At 38.0% G+C, this 19,960-nt stretch overlaps 1 protein-coding gene and 1 long non-coding RNA gene across 4 annotated transcripts in view; both read left to right on the forward strand.

Annotated features, from left to right (window-relative positions):
* The window catches only part of LOC143150182 (terminal nucleotidyltransferase 5C), a 201,829-nt gene that overhangs the window by 170,777 nt on the left and 11,092 nt on the right, over nucleotides 1–19,960 (forward strand). The window lies entirely within an intron of this gene.
* On the forward strand, nucleotides 13,974–15,171 carry LOC143150539 (uncharacterized). Its single transcript, XR_012993091.1, has 2 exons — nucleotides 13,974–14,354; nucleotides 14,857–15,171. It is a non-coding gene; the product is annotated as an uncharacterized LOC143150539 (long non-coding RNA).

Consider the following 19,960-nt stretch of genomic DNA (forward strand, 5'->3'; position numbering starts at 1 on the left):
AAAATTATTGTTCGAATTACACGTTCGTACAGTTCGTACTTTTTATTCATCTTTTATCGGAAAATTAAAATTTCTACCCATTTGGTCGCTTCGCTGGAAATCATTATTTGGAGAAATTTATATCTAGATAGAATTTTCGAGTTACCTACGCTCTTATCGCAAAATTAAAATTCCTTTCTATCCGATTACATTACTAAAAATTATTATTTAGAGAAATTTACATCCGGATAGAATGTTCAAGTTACTTACGCTCACATTTGTCTCTTATCGCAAAATTAAAATTCCTTCCTATCCGATTACATTACCAAAAATTATTATTTGGAAAAATTTATATACAGATAAAATTTTCGAGTTACATTTGCCTTTTTTCGCAAAATTAAAATTCCTTCCCATCCGATCACATTACCAAAAATTATAATTTAGAAAAATTTACATCCAGATAAAATTTTCGAGTTACTTTACTCACATTTACCATTTTTCGCAAAATTAAAATTCCTTCCCATCCGATCATATTACCAAAAATTATTATTTAGAAAAATTCCCATCTAAACGAAAGTTTCGAATTTCCTACAATCTTTTCATTCTTCTACCAAAAACTTAAAATTCCTTCCCATCCGATCACATTACCAAAAATTATTATTTAGAAAAATTCCCATCCAAACGAAAGTTTCGAATTACCTACAATCTTTTCATTCCTCTACCAAAGAATTAAAATTCCTCTCCTAAAAGAATCCCATTTAAAACAGCACTTTTTATCCAGTTCGTACTCCGAACGATTTTCCAACCTATCGAGGAATCGATGCCACGAGATGAATAATTTTCCCGGAACGCTCTGATATTTTTCTCCGAACGCGTCCTTTTATTTCTTTTTTTTTTCTTTTTTTTCTGCCCGGATTCGTTTTTCCGTTTCCTGTCGCGTTGGTGTTGACACGCGCCGACCTTTTACGGTTTTATCGGCTCGTCTGTGAACTCTCCCGTTTCGTTTTGTTCGTCTGGCGCGGGACGATTCTCAATGGCCGTGTCACGTTGTACGTAGCTCAGCACGTGCACGCTCGAATCTCGGAAATTCGTCTCAGTTTTACGACTCGTAGCGCGCGAAAGCAGTCGCGAAGCTACGGATCCTTTGACACGGTCGTTAACCCCCGACTGCCAGGCTCGGAACACTTGTTACTTAACCGGCTGGCCGGGGTTAACTCGATTGCGATCGAAATATTACACGGAACGTGCTCCAGTAATGATATTATGAAACTTATTACGAAACTGCGAACCGATGGAAAGAATCGCTGAACGTGAACGATAAATAAAACAGCCACGACGAATCTAACGGTGATCCCGCATCGGGGAGATTAATATAATATTACGGAGACCTTGTCGGGTAAATTTCGAGTATAAATTCTCGTTTCGATAACGACGATAGCCAGAACCGAGTTTGAACACTTTGGTAGAACACCTAGGCAAACATAAGGGGTGTCTGCACGCTAGATAACAGTTGGTAGACCAAACAACGAGAACAAATAAATTTTTATCGTTCGGATTACTTACAATTCAAACGAGACTAGACCTTGCGAAGGGAAACGTGACTTATGTAATTTGTGATATTTTCTTTTTTTCATTATTATTAGTGGTATCATTGTTTAATAATTGAATCGATTTTCAACTCGGTGTAGTAGGTTTCGTCGTTTTGGAATATTAAGAAGGAAGGAAATATTTGACTCGCGTGTAATTTTGTTTATTTTCGTGCGTCGTTCATTTATCGAGGGAGAATTCGATCTTTTAACGAGGCAACGCCGGATGTACTGTTACGCACAGTACAATGCGCGTGGTATTTCGATCGAGTGTTCAATATCGAGGAATCTTCACGGAGTTACGAATTCTACGCAATGGGAACGACTGACCTTAATCTTCTAATTATACTAAACAGTGTGCGTAACTCGACTTACGTCAACGCTGAATTTACTTCCGACGATACTATTAACTGTGAAATTAATACAGGGGAAAAAATGGTCGATAAACGATAAATCCAACGTATTGTTCATTGGTAATTGAAATTCTCGAAGCTTTATCCAAAGTTCAATGGCAAATCAAAGATCGAGATAATTGTTCGAACAAACGATCGTTTGTAACGTTCAGAAACTAAAGAGAATAATCCTGAGAAAGAATAGTTGTAAAATTCACCGTATAATAACATTATTGTAAAGCACAGCTTCTCAATATATAATAAATTTTATCATTTACATGCAGTGGATAATATCATTTTTTGAAAACTGTTGTTACGCTAGATTGTCCAACAATTGCTCGAATGTGTAATTTCCTTAATATGTAATCACTCGATTGTCTTTGTGTACTGGAAGAAAAAATGAAAAAGAAAGTAATTTAAAAATACAAACTCGAAATGGAACAATCTTGAAAAAAAAAATAGTCTCAAAATTCACCGAATGAAATCACTTTTCGAAAACTGTCGTTACGCTGAATTGTCCAACAATTGCTCGAATTTTCCTCGATGATCACTCGATCGCTTTTGTGCACTGGAAAAAAAAAAAATAATTGAAAAATACAAACTCGAAAGACTACGTAACGTTGAAAACGTTTCCGAAAACGAGTGGGTCGTTTCGTCCTCGACGTTTAATGATTAATCGCTGAACTCACATTGAAGTAACGTAATCTCGGACTCGGTAATTCGTCGGTCCAAAGGCGCGCGATTTTTTTGCGTTTTTATCTTTTCAATTTATCCAGCGTTCGAATCGCTAATCGAACGAGTCGGTTTTCGAGATAAAACGTTCCGGTTGGAACGCAACTCGCCCGGTCGCTGGTTGCGCGCTGATCGAATGGGAACTTTTCCTCCGCGGTTGTTGTTCATTTTTTTTTCTTTTTTTTTTTCTCTTCTTTTCTCTTCTTTTCTTTCCCCCCATTATAATTCACGGCGTGCGTGCGTGCGCGCGCACGCGGCGATCGCTTTCATTTTCTACGCACCGTTACGAGACTGGAGGACGCGTCGCGACGACGTATTTTCGCCTTCTCCCTTTTCGTCGGCGGACGTCTCGTTTTCTCTTTCCGCTTTCATTAAATCCGCGCGCGCGAGTTTCCTCGAACCGTGGCTCGAGGAAGAGAGTAAAAGTTTTCTACCGAACAACGTGCTACAAGTGTAATCTTCATCGATTGTATATTTTTTCGTGTAATTTTCGATTCTTCGAGAGGAATTTTTAATTCGAACTCCCCCCGTACCATTTTTGAAATTGTAGATTGAAAAATTGTAAACAAATGGACTATGTTAACTTGGATTTTATATTTCTTCGCGTAATTTTCGATTCTTTAAGAAGAATTTTTAATTTGAACTCCCTCCACCCACTTTTGAAATTGTAGATTGAAAAATTGTAAACAAATGGACTCTGTTAACTCAGATTTTATATTTCTTCGCGTAATTTTTGATTCTTTAAGAAGAATTTTTAATTCGAACTCCCTCCACCCACTTTTGAAATTGTAGATTGAAAAATTGTAAACAAATGGACTATGTCAACTTAGATTTTATATTTCTTCGCGTAATTTTCGATTCTTTAAGAAGAATTTTTAATTTGAACTCCACCCTCCCATTTTTGAAATTGTAGATTGAAAAATTGTAAACAAATAGACTGTGTCACCTTAGATTCTATATTTCTTTGCATAATTTTTGATTCCCCAAGGATTTTGGATTTTTAATTCAAACTCCACTTCCACTTTTGAAATTGTAAATCGAAAAATTGTAAACAAATAGACTGTGTCACCTTAGATTCTATATTTCTTTGCATAATTTTTGATTCCCCAAGGATTTTGGATTTTTAATTCAAACTCCACTTCCACTTTTGAAATTGTAAATTAAATAATTGTGAACAAATGAAGTGTACTTCCTTTGAATTACTCGAATAAAATTAGAGACAATGCAATGGTATATTTTACACGTTACTTAAGGGATGTTTGGATGTATTTAATAAAAATCGAAATCGCGATTAAAAGAAGAAAATTATCCACTCGTGGTGTGCCACTGTCACAAGTTTCTTTGCAATTTACATTTCTTCTTTGTGAAAGTTTCTATTGCTTAATATCCAATTCAATTGTCACTCAGGACACGTGGTTAACTTTCGAGGTTTCCACAAATAAAATAAATTGTCCGTATCACCACATCGAGGTGGATTTGGACATCTGTGTTGACCCAGCAAACCCACGAGCCCTGTACAAAACCATTTTATACAATACTGCTTCGCAAGTTGTCACCGAAATGAGACACATTAAAAGCGAATGAAATAAAATTAGACAACTTAATAATTCGAAACAAATAATTCCTCGAATTTGAATTTTAAAAAGTTTAGAATTCTATTTTTCCTAAAAATCCAATTGAATCTTTCAAATTGCAGAACAGTGGAATTTTTAATGCAGACCAATAAAAAGTTTCTAAATTTATAATATATATATACACACAATTTTTCAATTTTTGTACATTACTTTCCCCACTGTGCGTCGATTCGATTGCACTGTACACCTCCGGCGATACGAAGAAAAATTGCATAAAATTAACGTAAGAGTGTATACGGCGCCATTTAATTTTACCCCGTGAAATTGTCTTCAATCTCCGACCATTTTATGGTACTTAATCCTCTTACGCTTGGAACGCGAGATCGTTCGAGTTTCCGGAAGCGTCGTTTCCAGAACGTTCGGCGCGCGAGGGTGGTTCAACGTTGAGATGCACCTGCATCGGCTATTATCGTGATTGAACGAAGTGTACACCAAATTGCAGCGATCGAATACGTCGTTCTATTATCCCGACGATGGTCTCTCATCGTGGAGACGCGCGACAGAAGTTTCGAGATGGTTCCAGGGCTTCGACGCCGGTGTACGTCGAAGAGTCGGTCACGCCACGAGCGTCGTCGCGACGTCAGGTTGCGGGGACGCCGGTTGCACGCGAAAAAGCACCTACACGTTGGTCGTTACTGAAATTGAACGGTGCACACTAAATCGCGTGCTGTTCCCTAGGCCCGTACGCGACTCGATGTCGCCTACGTGCAATTATCATCGTGATTGTTGCAGCGTCGCGTGCGTTTGTCGACCGCATAATTTGCGTCCCCCATTCGCCACTTTCCCCATTCTTTCTCCGTTCCCTTTTCTATCGGGTCACTACGAACATTTAACAAATTTTTTCCCCTTGAAAATAACTCCAAAGAGAATTCTACCCGAATTTTTTATTTTATTTTTCTTTAGAAGTTTGCACAATTTTTCTTCTCTACTTTCACCACTTTCTTCGTTCCTTCTCCGTTCTCTTTTCTATCGGGTCGCTACGAACATTTAACAATTTTTTCCCCTTGAAAATACCACCGAAAAGAATTATACCCGAATTTTCGATTTTACTTTTCGTTGGAAGTTTGCAAAATTCTCATCCTCCACTTTCTTTATTCTTTCTTCGTTCTCCTTTATATCGGATCATTCGAAATATTTAAGAATTTCTTTCCCCCTTTAAAATCACACACCAGATGCTACGAAGTCCGTGCGTGTGAACCCCGATTTGGGCAATTTGTACTCTACGATCGTCTCGTTTTCTCGAAACTATTTGAATGTTGTCCAGAGTAGGCAGTTACCGATACCTAACCTCTGTAGGTAATATTTCACTCACCGTGTAACAGTTGTCGAGTAACCATGGTTTTATTATTAATATTCGTTTCTATAGAATACTTTAAATTCATGGACTAGCTTGATATCTCTACGAAAGTCATACACTGGATTTATATCTATCATTTGCATTCTAAACACACCTCGAGGTATTTCTGGAACGTTCCAGGTACGCATATTTAGAAGTGCAACGGAGTCCGTGCACGTGGACCCCGATTTGGGCCATTTGCACTCTACGATCGATCAGTCTTCACGAAACTTCTCGAATATTATCCATAGGCAGTTATTAATACCTAACCTTTGTAGTTAATGTTTTTACTCGTCGTGTAACAGTTGTCGAGTAACATAGTCGCTTTCCAGTTATAAACGAATCGATCGTGCGTTCTCTTCTTCCTGTTACGTCCTTCGGTGAAAGGCAAGTCGTCGATAAAGATAAGTTTGACCACCGGTGCAACTTTGCGAATAATTCGATAGAGATTTTTTTTTTTTATTCAAGACTACAATCATTTATCTGTAGCCACAATTTACAAGTTGCACGCCGTTCGAGTAGAGGTGAGAATAATATTACGTTGCTTGTAAATGATCCGTTCCGTCGGTTAACATAATAACCGAACGTAGAACGTTGAAGTTTCGAAGGCAACTTCTACTCGGAGTCAAACTATACTTACGTTCACCAACGTTGCTTATGACTGTTTTCCATGTTTCTACGAAGCAAAACAACTGCGTGTAGTTTCTTCGTTATAAAACTTTTCGCATTAAATAAAAACTCGTAAAGCAGACCGTAGACGGAGTGGATTGTATCGTGTTTATCGCTGGTACGGATGCTTGTACAATTTTGTCAAAATTTGAACGAAAAATTAACTCGCAAAGCTAGAATTTCATAATGGTTTCAATTATACCGTTCGAAAGGTGTAAACCGTAATTTTAAAAAGAAAGATAAGAGGACCTTGATGTTTATCTATCCATAATTGAGGGAAAACAAATTTCATATTGATGGTTTGCAATATTTATTACCTGGTATTTTGCGAAAAACTCAACCGTTAGAATTAACACGTCGGACTTGCTAATATTTTTCAATTACAATTTTTGAATTACTCCAATTCGAAATATCGACATTACAAATCGACGTTCTCAAATATTAAATTGTGAAAAATTCAAACAAAATATCAATTTTTCTTTCCAATTTAAATTCCCAAAAACGATACGTTCGGACCTCATTTCAATCATTTTATCACAATATTACAAATCAATGTACTCAAATGTTAAATTCAAAAAATCCAAACAAGATATCCATTTTTCTTTCCAATTCGAAAATTCCCAAAACCGATACGTTCGGACCTCGTTTCAATAATTTTATCACAATATTACAAATCAATGTACTCAAATATTAAATTCAAAAAAATCCAAACAAAATATCAATTTTTCTTTCCAATTTAAAAATTCCCAAAAAACGACACGTTCGAAGAAAAAGGGGGAGTGGGTAACCGTTAAAATTTCAATCGTAGTTCTCCAAAGCGTCGTGATCGCGCGATGCGTTCGTCAGTCTCGCGGTTCACCATTCTAAAGTGCAAAGTTCCACGGGCGAGTTGCATCATTTATCACGCAAAATCGCACCTACCGTGGACTACGTATGGATTTTCCGTAGGTACGCGGGTTATAACGTTGAGTACTTATAATTTACAATATACCCATAACGTGTGTCGTTCCCGTTCAGCGTATATTTTACCGACTAAAGCTCGGTTTATCCTTGGCGCTCGTGCAGCCCGGATTTAAATTATTTAAAACGGACGTGACGGTGGACGCGGTTGTTTGATTTGCACGACTGATGCTGAACAGAGACCCCCGTGGATGTATCGACGTTTAACGGGGTAACGTTTCGAAACGAACGATGCGTCGTACGTGGAAACGGAAGAATTTCTTTGGTTTTCCGTGTGGAGCAAGAGCAAACGAATAATCCACTCGGTTTTCAACCGTGTTCTGTGCACGAACGAGGGTTGAGACACTTCGTCAGGTGTTCCACCGTACGGAGGTTTCTCTAGCAGAAGGATTTCAATTTTTAATGTAGGTCACCGGTGAAATCACCGCATCGGTAGGAATACACGCGTATTTAACGCTAAATACAAGTTGAAGACGAAATTCTCACGTGTTCGATACGAAGTTGAGAAACACGATTCAAATAATATCGAGTGTCACGGGACATTGTGCGAGGGAGGTGAATTTTTGACGTAGGTCACTGACGTGATCGTTGTAGGGAAGAAATTTATATTTGTAGTGAGATAAGAGTTACGGAAATGATGTAAGATAATTTAAATAGTAATATCGTAATTGGATGTTTTTGTATAAATTTGGTCTTCTTGGGTAAAAGTATAAAGAAAGAAGAGGAAGAAGCAGTTGTTTAAATATAATATATAAATCATCGATGCAACCGAGTTACCGTTTACCTTAAGGAGTTCGAATTGGGGATACGAATGGTAAAGTTTAATGTTTCAATTAGTCTCGTGTCGATTATTGTAATTTTTTTGTTGAAAAGGTGACGAGTCACTTTAGTATAAATAATTTATCACACGTGTCGATCACGTAGTCACTACCGAGGAGGTTAGCCTAAACTCGGCTTCGTGTACACGACTTATACTTCCACACGTATTCATAAATCTCTCGCATACTCGTACAACAGATAATCCATTTGCGAAGCCTCTGTTTCCGTGTTGTTCAGTCTTGTGAATTCTTGGTTTCTAAGATTCCAAAGTGTTGCGTATTAAGTTACGCTAGCTGACGATCACAAATACGATTAGGTCTTAAAACTCGCGTTTAGATTCTATATAGCTTCTTAAATGAGCTCGAAAATCGTAAATGTATTACAATTATTCTCAACGTGGACTTTAAACCTAACGTTCTCGGGTGCACGATTTGTGCAGCTAAATTTACCATGATTCTCCAAACGTTTTCTTAACACTGGACTTGGAACACAGAGATCAATTGTTTCTGGGACTTGTGAACACGTTTATTTAAATATTGAAAAGTGATAAGGAATTCTAAACATTTTTAAAAACGTTAGTTCTACAAATAGGATTGTAATCGATAATTACCATAGACACTCTCATGTATTTATCATTATACAGAAATGTGTTCTGTACTTTGTCCAAGACATATTTAATGTAATTTCAGTTGCCCGAAGTATAATCTTTTAAAGAATAATCAGAGAATTACATTTTCGAAAAGTTAAAGTCTCAGTTTCTTGAGTTTATATTTAATGGTAGCATCTACGCTTAGAAAATTCTCTCCTACACGATATAAGCTCGATGTAATCACAGTTTCGAAAACCTAAGACCTCTGTACGTTTCGAAAACATTGAGCTTACATTTAATGGTAACATCTGTCCTCGAAAAATTCTCCCTACACAATATAAGCTCGATGTAAAACAGTTTCGAAAACCCAAGACCTCTGTACGTTTCGAAAACATTGAGCTTACATTTAATGGTAACATCTGTCCTCGAAAAATTCTCCCTACACGATATAATCTCGATGTAATCACACTTTCGAAAACCTAAGACCTCTGCACACTTTGAAATCATTAAGCTTACATTTAATGGTAACATCTGTGCTCGAAAAATTCTCCCTACACGATATAAGCTCTCTAAAGTTCAACGATTACGAAAATACAATTAGACCCTCCGAAGCCTACAAATGATCAAAAAATCACAATTTTCGAAAATCTAAAAAATCTAAAAAAAAAAAGAAAAATAGGTTCACACGTGACCAGTGACACCTGTGTCCAGAAAATTCTCGGCGAACAATTACACGTGAAAGCACTCCGCGCGAAAGACACGCGAGGCACGTATCGTGGTCGGGCGGCCTATAGATAAGCTCACCGGCAGAAAATTGATAAATAATTGATCGCGCATCGACGCGCTAAAGAATTTAAAAGCAAACCGTTCGGCGCGGATATAGGCGGCCACGGAGCCATTGCATAAAGCGCCATTTGTTGGCCTACATTCTCCCGCGGCGGGGAAGAATATTATTCCGTCGTTGCTCCGTGGAAAATTGCCGGCTCGCGCGGATTTCTGCGATGGCCTCCGCGCGCTCGTCTTCCTTCGATCATTGCGCAACCGGAGGGGGCGAGAAAACGGTTTAATGTCGACGGGGGGAATCGTGACTCGTCTGCCACCGGCATCGATCCCGCGGCTATGCACCCGGAAACAAACCGGCGGTGTTCGCGACGCAGTTCCATTCGAACGAGAGGAAATTCTACGACGATCGGGGACACACGCTCCTGGAAAAACAACGTTAACGATCGAACGCGTCCCTCGTAAGAAAATACGTTGGAACGCGGCGAAGAAACAACCGGAATCCACGAGGGTTTCAAATCGAAACCTTCCCCGCTTACAAGGCGGCCGCTCTGGGCGATCGCACGACGCACACCTTGCGTTGGAACATGCTGAGGGGGGGTGGGGGTCGTATGGTAGAATTTTTATTATTCAGTGGGACGGATATTTTTTTTTTGAAGGGACACACGGAGAGGGGGAAAAAATATTTTTTTTTTTATTTTGGAGATAAAGAAAAAATTTGGATACCGATACTTTGAATCTGTCGTCTTGTTCTTCTTTGAAATTTGAAATAGGAGAGGGGGCAACATTTTTTTTATTTTCAAGGGAACAATTTTTTCTTCTTCGGATCTGTAAAGATTCTTAAAATCTGTTTCCTTGATCTTCTTTGAAATTTTAAATAGAAGAGGGGGAAACATTTTTTTCATTTTCAAGGGAACAATTTTTTCATCAGTTCTGTAAAGATTCTTAGAATCTGTCTCTTTGATCTTCTTTGAAATTTTAAATAGGAGAGGGGGAAACATTTTTTTCATTTTCAAGGGAACAATTTTTTCATCAGTTCTGTAAAGATTCTTAGAATCTGTCTCTTTGATCTTCTTTGAAATTTTAAATAGAAGAGGGGGCAACATTTTTTTTTATTTTCAAGGGAACAATTTTCTTTGGTTCAGTTCTGTAAAGATTCTTGAAATCTGTCTCTTTGATCTTCTTTGAAATTTCAAATAGAAGAAAGGGCAATGTTTTGTTCTATTTTAAAGGGAAAGATTTTTCCCTATTTATTTCTGTAAAGGTTCTTCAAAATTTAAATCGATTTAAATCTATTCTCTTGTTCTCCTCTAAATTTTAGAATAGGGGAGGGGGCAACATTCTTTTTTATTTTAAAAGAAAAAATTCTTCCCTGTTTGTTTCTCTAAAGATTGAGAAAATGTGCTCGAAATGCGTTGACTATACCGTGTACATCATTTCGACGATCAGTAGCTGCCGGCCGCTGTCACGTATGCGTGATCTTGTTTGCTCTGTCATTGCATCGTGGTTCCAAGGCACCATGTTACAAGACCAACCGTGACTCCTAAACCAATTGCACTTTGTATAATCGCGTACTATAGCTTCTCACAAACGAAACGACAATTCTTTAAAAAAAAAAAAACATTAAAAACAAAGAAACTTTTGAGGATCTACTCGAATAGGAAATCCCGATCGATTAGCGAACATTCGTCAAAGATTTCGATCGTTAAATCCGAATTCCATCCGAATGCATTCTTTCCAACTGTCGACTATACACGTGTGGTCTTTCCACCTGGAATTCTTGCAATTCTTAACGATGTGTCGCGGATAATTGCGACAACCGGCGTAGTTTCTAAAGAACTATGGTCAGATAAATAAATTCCTGTCGCTGTCGTTTCACAGCGCTCGTCGCGAATAATTTGCGTAGACGCGACAAATTGCACGACGCTCGAAAGTAGCAACTCGCGACACGCTCGTACAGCGAAAGGTTGATTTGCTGCTCGGCCGACGGCAGGCCAACGACCGACGAAATATTATGCAATGCGTTTTCAATGGACATGAGGGTTCCTGACGGTGAACAACATTGCACGTGTCCACGGTTAAAAAATTCCATCGTCCAACGTACATCTCGATATCGATCGATTCCCTGTCAAACGTTCAACAACGAAGAAACGTGACCGCGAAAAGCTGAACTTTTTAATAGGTTTCTCTTCTAATTTTTATTTCTATAATTTTTTATAATTTCTCCTCCAATTGTTACAAGATTAAATATTGCCTCAACGCAGAGATTGAATACTATTTTTAAGGGGTGATTAAATATTATTTCAACGCAGAAATTAAATATCGTTTCGGTGTAGAATGTAGGTACTTTTATTTTTTGCACGGTGTTAAATAAAAAAATCGATATCTCGGTAACCGTCGACTCGATCGATAATTTCCACGGAACAAGAAAGTTTACAAATTTATTTTGCGACGACTTTTGTTATGTACGTTCTTGCTGTAATTGTGAGGGTAAGCGAGTGATCGCCATATTTCGCAATTAAACGTAGCGAACTTCTCGAGAAAGTTTCGATTGTCGTTAAAGTTGTTTATAGTCCGCATATTTCCGCGAAAGAGTCAATGCTCGCGAACTTGAAGCGACACATCTTAGCTATGAAACTACTTTTCATCCTTCGAACGGGGCCGTATCGATGTTTCATTTTAATTATGATCGAGTCTCGATAATTTGTAATTAACGATCATACGTCACGCCCGTCTGCACTTTTATCGGATAAATAGTACCGCGCGAAGAACTAGCGCACCTTTAATTGGCGAAGAAACACCAATTACCATAATCATTACCCGCGTTAACGCTCTATTTTACAAACTATGCTCGTTAATGTTTATACCAGCAATTGTTCGTCCCGACCACCCATATAACCGGAAGAATCGATCAGTGTATCGCGCAAAACGTGTACTAATACCCGTCGTTTATTAGAAATCTTATTCATTAAATTATTGTAACAATCGGAGATCGATTAAATAGTGACGAACGTTCGAATCTGTGAAACATTTTCGAAAAGTTGAAGAATTTCGAATACTTTAAAAAATATTAAATCTCGAATATTTTAAGAATCTTGAATATTTTCAAAAATATTAACAGTCTGGAATATTTTCAAAATGTTGAATATTTTAAAAACTGTTAAAAGTCACGAACATTTTACAAATGTTACAAGTTTCGAACAATTTGAATATCTTGCAAGTAGCAAGAGCATCCAATATCTCGAATCTATTAATATTCTTGAATGCTTTGAGAATGCTATTAAAATTCTTGAGTAGCTTAAAAGTACCAGCAACATTCTTGAATAGCTTAAGCAGTCTTGAGTCTCTCGGAAAGGTTCGACGATCGTGAATCTCTCGAAGGAGTTATGTAAAGTCTCGGATATTTTGAACGATTCTATTGAAAGTCGTTTCTTGAAAGTATTCGAAGTCTCGAACGATCTTGAAAATTGAAAAGGTCGTTCTTTGAAATTGTGCAAGTATAGAACTGTCCGGAATTGGGTTCAAATAAATGTCTCGATTGTCTCTCGTGGTCATTCCTCTTCGTGTTTCTCGTTCGACGATATTCTTGCGTCATGTGTCGTTAGTGTTTCGAAGCGTCTCGAACCCATCGCTACTCGCGTGCAATCACACCCACTTGAAGTTTCCAAGAGCCAACGATTCTCGCTATAACTCACCGCGGAAGCTCGGCGGAATGTCCACTATAATTTTCACGAGTATGTGCCAAAATCTGACTCACACGTGGATTATTAGCATTCTGACGTCTCGAACGGAACCTGGAAAGGTGAATAGAGTGGAACACCGTTTATCTAGACAGGTGGTGGGAGACAAGTTGGCCAGACAAATCGGTACGGTAGCGTATTCGGTCCACTATTCGTGCAAAAGTGTCTTCATACATCGGCTACAAAGACAAATAACAAAGGCACGACGAATCAACGGTTGATCAGTGTACCATTGTACACCTACACTCGCCGAAACGTGTTTCCGCGTCTCGTGGACGAGCTGAAATTTATTTTATCCACGCTTCGTTTCTACCAATGAAATAAATCGCAAGAGCGCGACGAATAAGTTGGATAAGTCTTCGAGTAGAAAATAATTGAGAGAAGTTTATCAATATGTACACATAGAAAGAGAAAGAGATTTCAAAAATATAATCAACACGTTATTCCTTGTTCAAAAATTTTTTTTTCAATATATTTAACGTCAAATTGTAATACCTTGAAATTTCATAAAACACACTCGATACGTTATTTCTTTTCTTACTTAATTTTTTTTAAATATATTTAGCATCGAAACGGGCTATTCTGCGGTCGAAGATCGCCAAGAAATATTTCATAGAGATTGTTTAATAAATGAAACATTATATCCCAGAAAACCGTACATCTGGCAAGCTCAGTCACGAGCAGAGTAGTCGGGCAGATAAGCTAAATCCAAAACCGAAGGAGTGGGGGTAGGTAGTTAGGCGGATCGACCTTCACCGCCTCGCACCATGCGCGGTGGTGGGAGAAGTAACAGGTGTCCCTGTTGCCATCTGCTCCGTTTCACGTCGCGCTAGTAACCAACCGATACAGTACGAGCGGTACACCCGTTGTGTTCCCCCACTTTGTCGCACAGTGCGTAGCAGCGAAGGTCGACCCGCCTAGTCTCACTCCCTCGTCATTTTAGCTTGGATATTTACCTTATCTGCCTGGCCACCCTGGTTACGAGTGTTGTGCATGCGGTACTGTCAGATCGTGCGATTACGAAACAGTCATCGAACGTGTCGGACATTGTAGTAAACGCGAGAATCGAAACATAAACGACCAAGTGCAACGTAAAAATTCGAGCAACGATGAATCTAACGGCGGAAAAAGTCGATCGGTACTAGTGTCGTTTCTGTATTATTAAGTAATCTATTGAATAGTAATCGAAGTGACTTAGAATAGGACCGACTAATTTTTGTATGTATTGTATAATGAAATAGCAAATACTCTCGCAAGTGTTTCTAAATTCTCGTATAAACGAGTCTATTTTGTTTTCGAGGTGAAGTTAAATACACAAAAAATTATTTAATTTGTTATAATTGGATTTACCGAATGTTAGTTATTATTTAGTAATAATTGCACAACACTTTGTTGATTAACGTCGCGTTCGTGAAATTTTATTTAAAAGTGTAAGGTTAATTCTTGACCTGTTCTTGATTCATTCTTGGTTATTTTTCGGTAAATATAGTTTTTGGTGGATTAAAACGATCGCGTGTCTATATAATCGAGCTTCACCTTACGGTGTACTCTTATCTGCGTCCTCTTCGAGTTACCCTCGTCACTATGTTTCTTCGTCAAACGAAAACAACGTTGTTACACGAATTGCGTCCATGTTGCAGCAAACTCAGTCGAACGGAGTGCAGCTCGTCGAGTGCACTTCGCGATGCACGGACTGCAAGGATGTATGCACTGTCGTTCACAAGTGCTTGTGGAAACGTGCTCTCGATTATAGAAGGGTACGTTACACGTACCACGTTTTATTTTAATGCTAAATATACATTTAGAAACCCCGTACTTCCAATTGGAAAATATTACTAGGATTGGTAAATTTTTAATTTTAAACTTTAAATCCTCGAATCTTTGACTTTCTTCGAGACTCTGCACAATGGTGTAAATTCTAACTGGAGTATATTGGACCAGTGTATAAACAAAAGACATCGTTTTCTTAATAAAACGTTCGAAAAAAAAGATTGTTTGTTATTAAAATTTATTCGCACATCGTCCGATTTTCTTACCAATCGTACAAACCGACGTTTCTTATTTCTTGTACCACGATACGATATACTTGAAACGATATTTATGACATGATTACAAATTGGTATTTAAAACCCAGTGATCCATGGAGATCGATTAAAATGGCGCACTCTGTAAAGTTGGTATATTTCAGAACTATCCGTGTGCTGTATCGACGAAAGTAAAAACTTAAACTGTTAAGTAATGGGGAGCTTCGTTATTATCCGGAGAAGTTTCGCTAAACTTCCAGTGTTTTCCTTTGCATCGTCAACTAATAGCCACACGATTAAAAGTACCGAGTCGGTGGATATTTCATTAAGAAATCATTCAAGGGAATAGCAACTTATCGACGTCCGAACTTTGGGATAAAATGTTTGCAGGTTCCATGGATTTATGGCAATTACATACTGCTCCATTTACATAGTAAATCCACGAGTCTGTTTAAATAATTTCCATTCTAAGAAATAATATATATATAAATATATACGTATATATAAATATGTATACATATAAAGATGATACATATATATAAAATTTATATATGTAGATAATATATATAAATTATTATTGTTGTTGTTGTTATTATTATTATTACTTGGTGATATTTACATTCCACCATATAGTAAAAGTAAATTAAATCACCGACCAAATACACAAAATCGCGACGACGTAAAAACACGAGGTTTTACAGCTGGGATTTATTCGATCTGCAAATGAAACGAAATCCACGGTGTTATTATGGAATTCGAGTAACAAGTAAAAGTCGTTTCTCGTGCTAATTTATTCACGAGCGGGCTGCAAACAAACAAGCCTAATTAAATTTTATCAAGCGCCAGGTACCACCCGTACAAACGCCGCTGTAATTTGCAATTTAATGGACAGTATTTCTCCAAGATTACCGCTACGTTTCGCGCGAATTCACTTTTACCGAGGCGTTCGCGATTAGAATCTTAACCTCCGACCCCGCGGTACCTTATCACTATGTACACATTTGCTCGAAAATTTTCAATAAAAATCACGACCGCGACGGCTCGAATATTTTTTAATTTTCATCCCGCTAGAGAACACGATTCTATCGTAGATTCTTTCGTTAACCAACGACAGAATATTTACCGATAGTTTGGAATTTTTTTTCCTTCTCTTCCGCGATGTTATTACAATTTTTGAAAATTACACGGTAAATTTATACACGTTGTGTACACTTTTCCGTAAAACACACGATACTCGCCATTTACGAATTACAAATAAGGTAAATATACCGATTTTGGATCGTGTCTAAATTTACAATCAATTTGTACTTAACGAATTATTATCTATATTAAATTTGCGCGATAATGGTAAAAAAATATCCCGTAATTCTACCTGTAATTACAATTGCTGTAATAGTCTGTAATTCGGAGAGAATTGCGCAATAATTTTATAACGAATAATATCTAAATACAAAGTATATAAATAGTGTAATTTTAAGTCTGGAATTTTTTAAATCTCGTTACCATTTCCTTGCACGTATTTCCATATCGGTTATAATTTCTTTAAAAAAAAAAAGGAAACCAATACCCAATTTACAAGTACCGATCGTGAAAAATATTATTCAATACGCGGAGGAGAAAAATGCAGTTACCTGAAATGGGTAACGGAGTTCGATATGAAACGTATTCGTACACTTGGAACGTACGTACGAAAAAAATGACACGACGTAGGTAATTTTTCAATCGTGATAAATGACGCGAATAGAATTACAGGATCGTAGCGGAACAGATAATACTTCGACCCGGGAACGAAGAATTTTTCAAGCTGAAAGTCACACGGATGGTGGGCGGTGGAGAGGAGAGGATTGGATCTCGATCTCACGTGGATCGATCGTTCGGGAAACCGCGAGTTGCGTTCGGTTCGCGTCGGCTCGGGTTTCTCGTTCGCTGGAAAACGTGAATTTCAATGAATTTTCATCAATCGGTACAGGTAAATTAACGACTCCTATCCGTGATCAGACAATCGTTTCTCAACCTAACTTATGAATAATTAATTCAATATTAGAATCTCGTTGCAATTAATCTTGTAAAATCCAACCTAGGAATTTAACGTTACTTTTCGCGTTTCCGTTTAAAAGAAACTTTTATTTATTTCACGTTACTAAAATTTCCGGAAAAAAACACCAAAACCGGTGTGTTAATCAATTTTGGCATTTCAATATATTCCTTTAAATAGAAACACGAAACTTAACGTTAAAATTTCCAAAATAGAACAACACGGAAACCTGTGAATCGTTGTATACCGTGTCGGTCTATTTTGAAAATTTCAATAATAGAAAATAACGCGAAAGTGTTCCTTTGAATGGAAACACGAAACTTAACGTTGAGATATCGAAAATAGGGCAACACCGAAAGAAGAGATTCGAAACGTTCGTTTCACTCTGGATTCTAAGCTCGAGTCCGCGAAACACTGGATGCTCGAGCGCAGTTTCCCGCGAAACGGTATTACGCGGAATTAATCTCCAACGTTCCTTTGTGTCGCGCGCTATTATTCCGGGAAACGCAATTTCAGTGCTCGCGCACTTGACTTCGTCGTCGTTCGTTTCGCGTGCTTCGTATAAATAACGTAAGGCGATTTAGAAAGAAGACCAAAGAGATAAAGAGTTTATTCTGGCTGCTGTTTTGAGAACACTTATGCAAATTAAGCTGCACGATCTTCCCGACCCGAAGCTGTAACGAGCAACGGTGAAAAATCGAGAAATCGTTGTATGCATTTGACAAATATAGATCTCGTTGTAACGTTAACGGGTATTTCGTATTTTTACAGGTATACGTCTGTCGATGCGATTATTTCCTGTTCGTGCGCACTTAGAAAAATGTATTACCGTGAAAAATACTCGCAAAGATAAGCTATTGAAAGAATGACACATATCTTGTAATTTTTATACATTTCCATTTTTCGATTCACCTATTCGAAGAATTCGATCTTTCCCGCTACGAATTGCCACATTTTCGTTAATTCTATTCAAAAGTGAAGTCTTTCTAATATTTCTAATATTCTTAATAGTATATTCATCCATCGAGAAGGGAAGAAAATTTAAATTTAGAGTCAAATACTAATTCAATCGGTGTCGGAAGTTTCGACACGATTCGGTGTAAAATCGGGATTCCTCGGGCGATTCGAAGCGGGTATTACGCGGTAGGAAAAACAAAACGGGTGTCGGATTCGAAATCAGTGGAAAAAATACTCGAGTTTGAATACAATTCATAGAAAAAAAAAAATCGTGCGAGAACGTAATCGTTGGATCGTTCGAACGATCGAGGCTGATCCTGTATGCATTTCTATTTTCCATTCGGCTTCGATCCCCGCTTTCGTGATTCGCAAATTGCATGCAACCGACGCGTCCCGGCGACAAACACGAAACTTTCATTTCAACCGACCACTAAAGAAGATTGAATCAAACGAGCACCGTGAGGCAGGAGAAACGCTAACGCGTGACCGTAGAAAAGCGAAACATTACGATTTCACGTAGCCGGTGAACCTGCATCGCCACGGGTGCATTCCCCTCCGTGGCGGACGCCGCGATCATTCGTTGACCCTTGCAACCGACTGCACTCGACGACCAGGCGCGAACGCTTCCGGATACGGTGCACCGGCGAGACCACTCGATTTTTCTCGACGGTTCTCGCTAAAATTAACGAAAAGCTTCAACTTTTCAATGCATAAAACCAGTTAAGAAATTCCTCGACCTTTTGATACCCTGATACGCAATGGTGAGATACTTTTCGACACGGTACGAAAGATTAAAATAACTGTACAATTTCCACGGTGGGACTGTTAATATTCCATCTCAAAATTAAATATAATTAATCGGTTTTTCAGTTTCAGTTCATTTTATATCGTTTCGCGTACGATATTATGGATACGATTAAAATTCTTTGACAAACCAGAGTATCGTTTCAAGTATCACTTTCAATTCCAAAATTCAAATAAGTGGTAGTTTCGAAATGGTCATAATAATTTGATTATAAAGTGCGAGTAAGTTTTATCGTCGTCGTATTTACATTTTGGGTACATTTTTGACCATTTTCTCACCATTTCAACAACCAGAGATCTGATGATCGTTTGGAGAGCTCCGTTTTGAAATCTTTGAATTACTATTCGATTTTCCAAAAACAACCCCACTCTATCTTAAAATCTTTGAATTGCATTCGATCTTTCAAAAACAACCCCACTCTATCTTAAAATCTCTGAATTGCATTCGATGTTTCAGAACCAGTTTCGCTCTATTTTAAAATGTTTAAATTGCATTCAATTTTCCAAAAACAACTCCACTCTATCTTAAAATGCATTCTATCTTTGAAAATCAAAACAGCTCTGCGTCAAAGTCTCTAAATAGCATTCGATCTTTGAAAATCAAAACAGCTCTGCGTCGAAGTCTCTAAATAGCATTCGATCTCTGAAAATCAAACCAGTTCAGCGTCGAAGTCTCTAAATAGCATTCGATCTCTGAAAATCGAAACAGCTCAGCATCGAAGTCTCTGAATCGCATTCGATTTTCCAGAAACGACCCCACGCCTCGATGAAATCCCACGCGCGACAATACCGAGCGTGATCTCTCATCGGTGATATCACTCTGGTAATTTATTATGGAGAGCGTCGCGAAATTCGTTCACCGTGCACGTTTTGCAACATTGTCTCGTCCCGGTTCCAAGGTCAAAGAACGCGGTAATTACGCGA

Source organism: Ptiloglossa arizonensis, chromosome 8 (assembly GCF_051014685.1).
Source record: "Ptiloglossa arizonensis isolate GNS036 chromosome 8, iyPtiAriz1_principal, whole genome shotgun sequence".
NCBI lineage: Eukaryota > Metazoa > Arthropoda > Insecta > Hymenoptera > Colletidae > Ptiloglossa > Ptiloglossa arizonensis.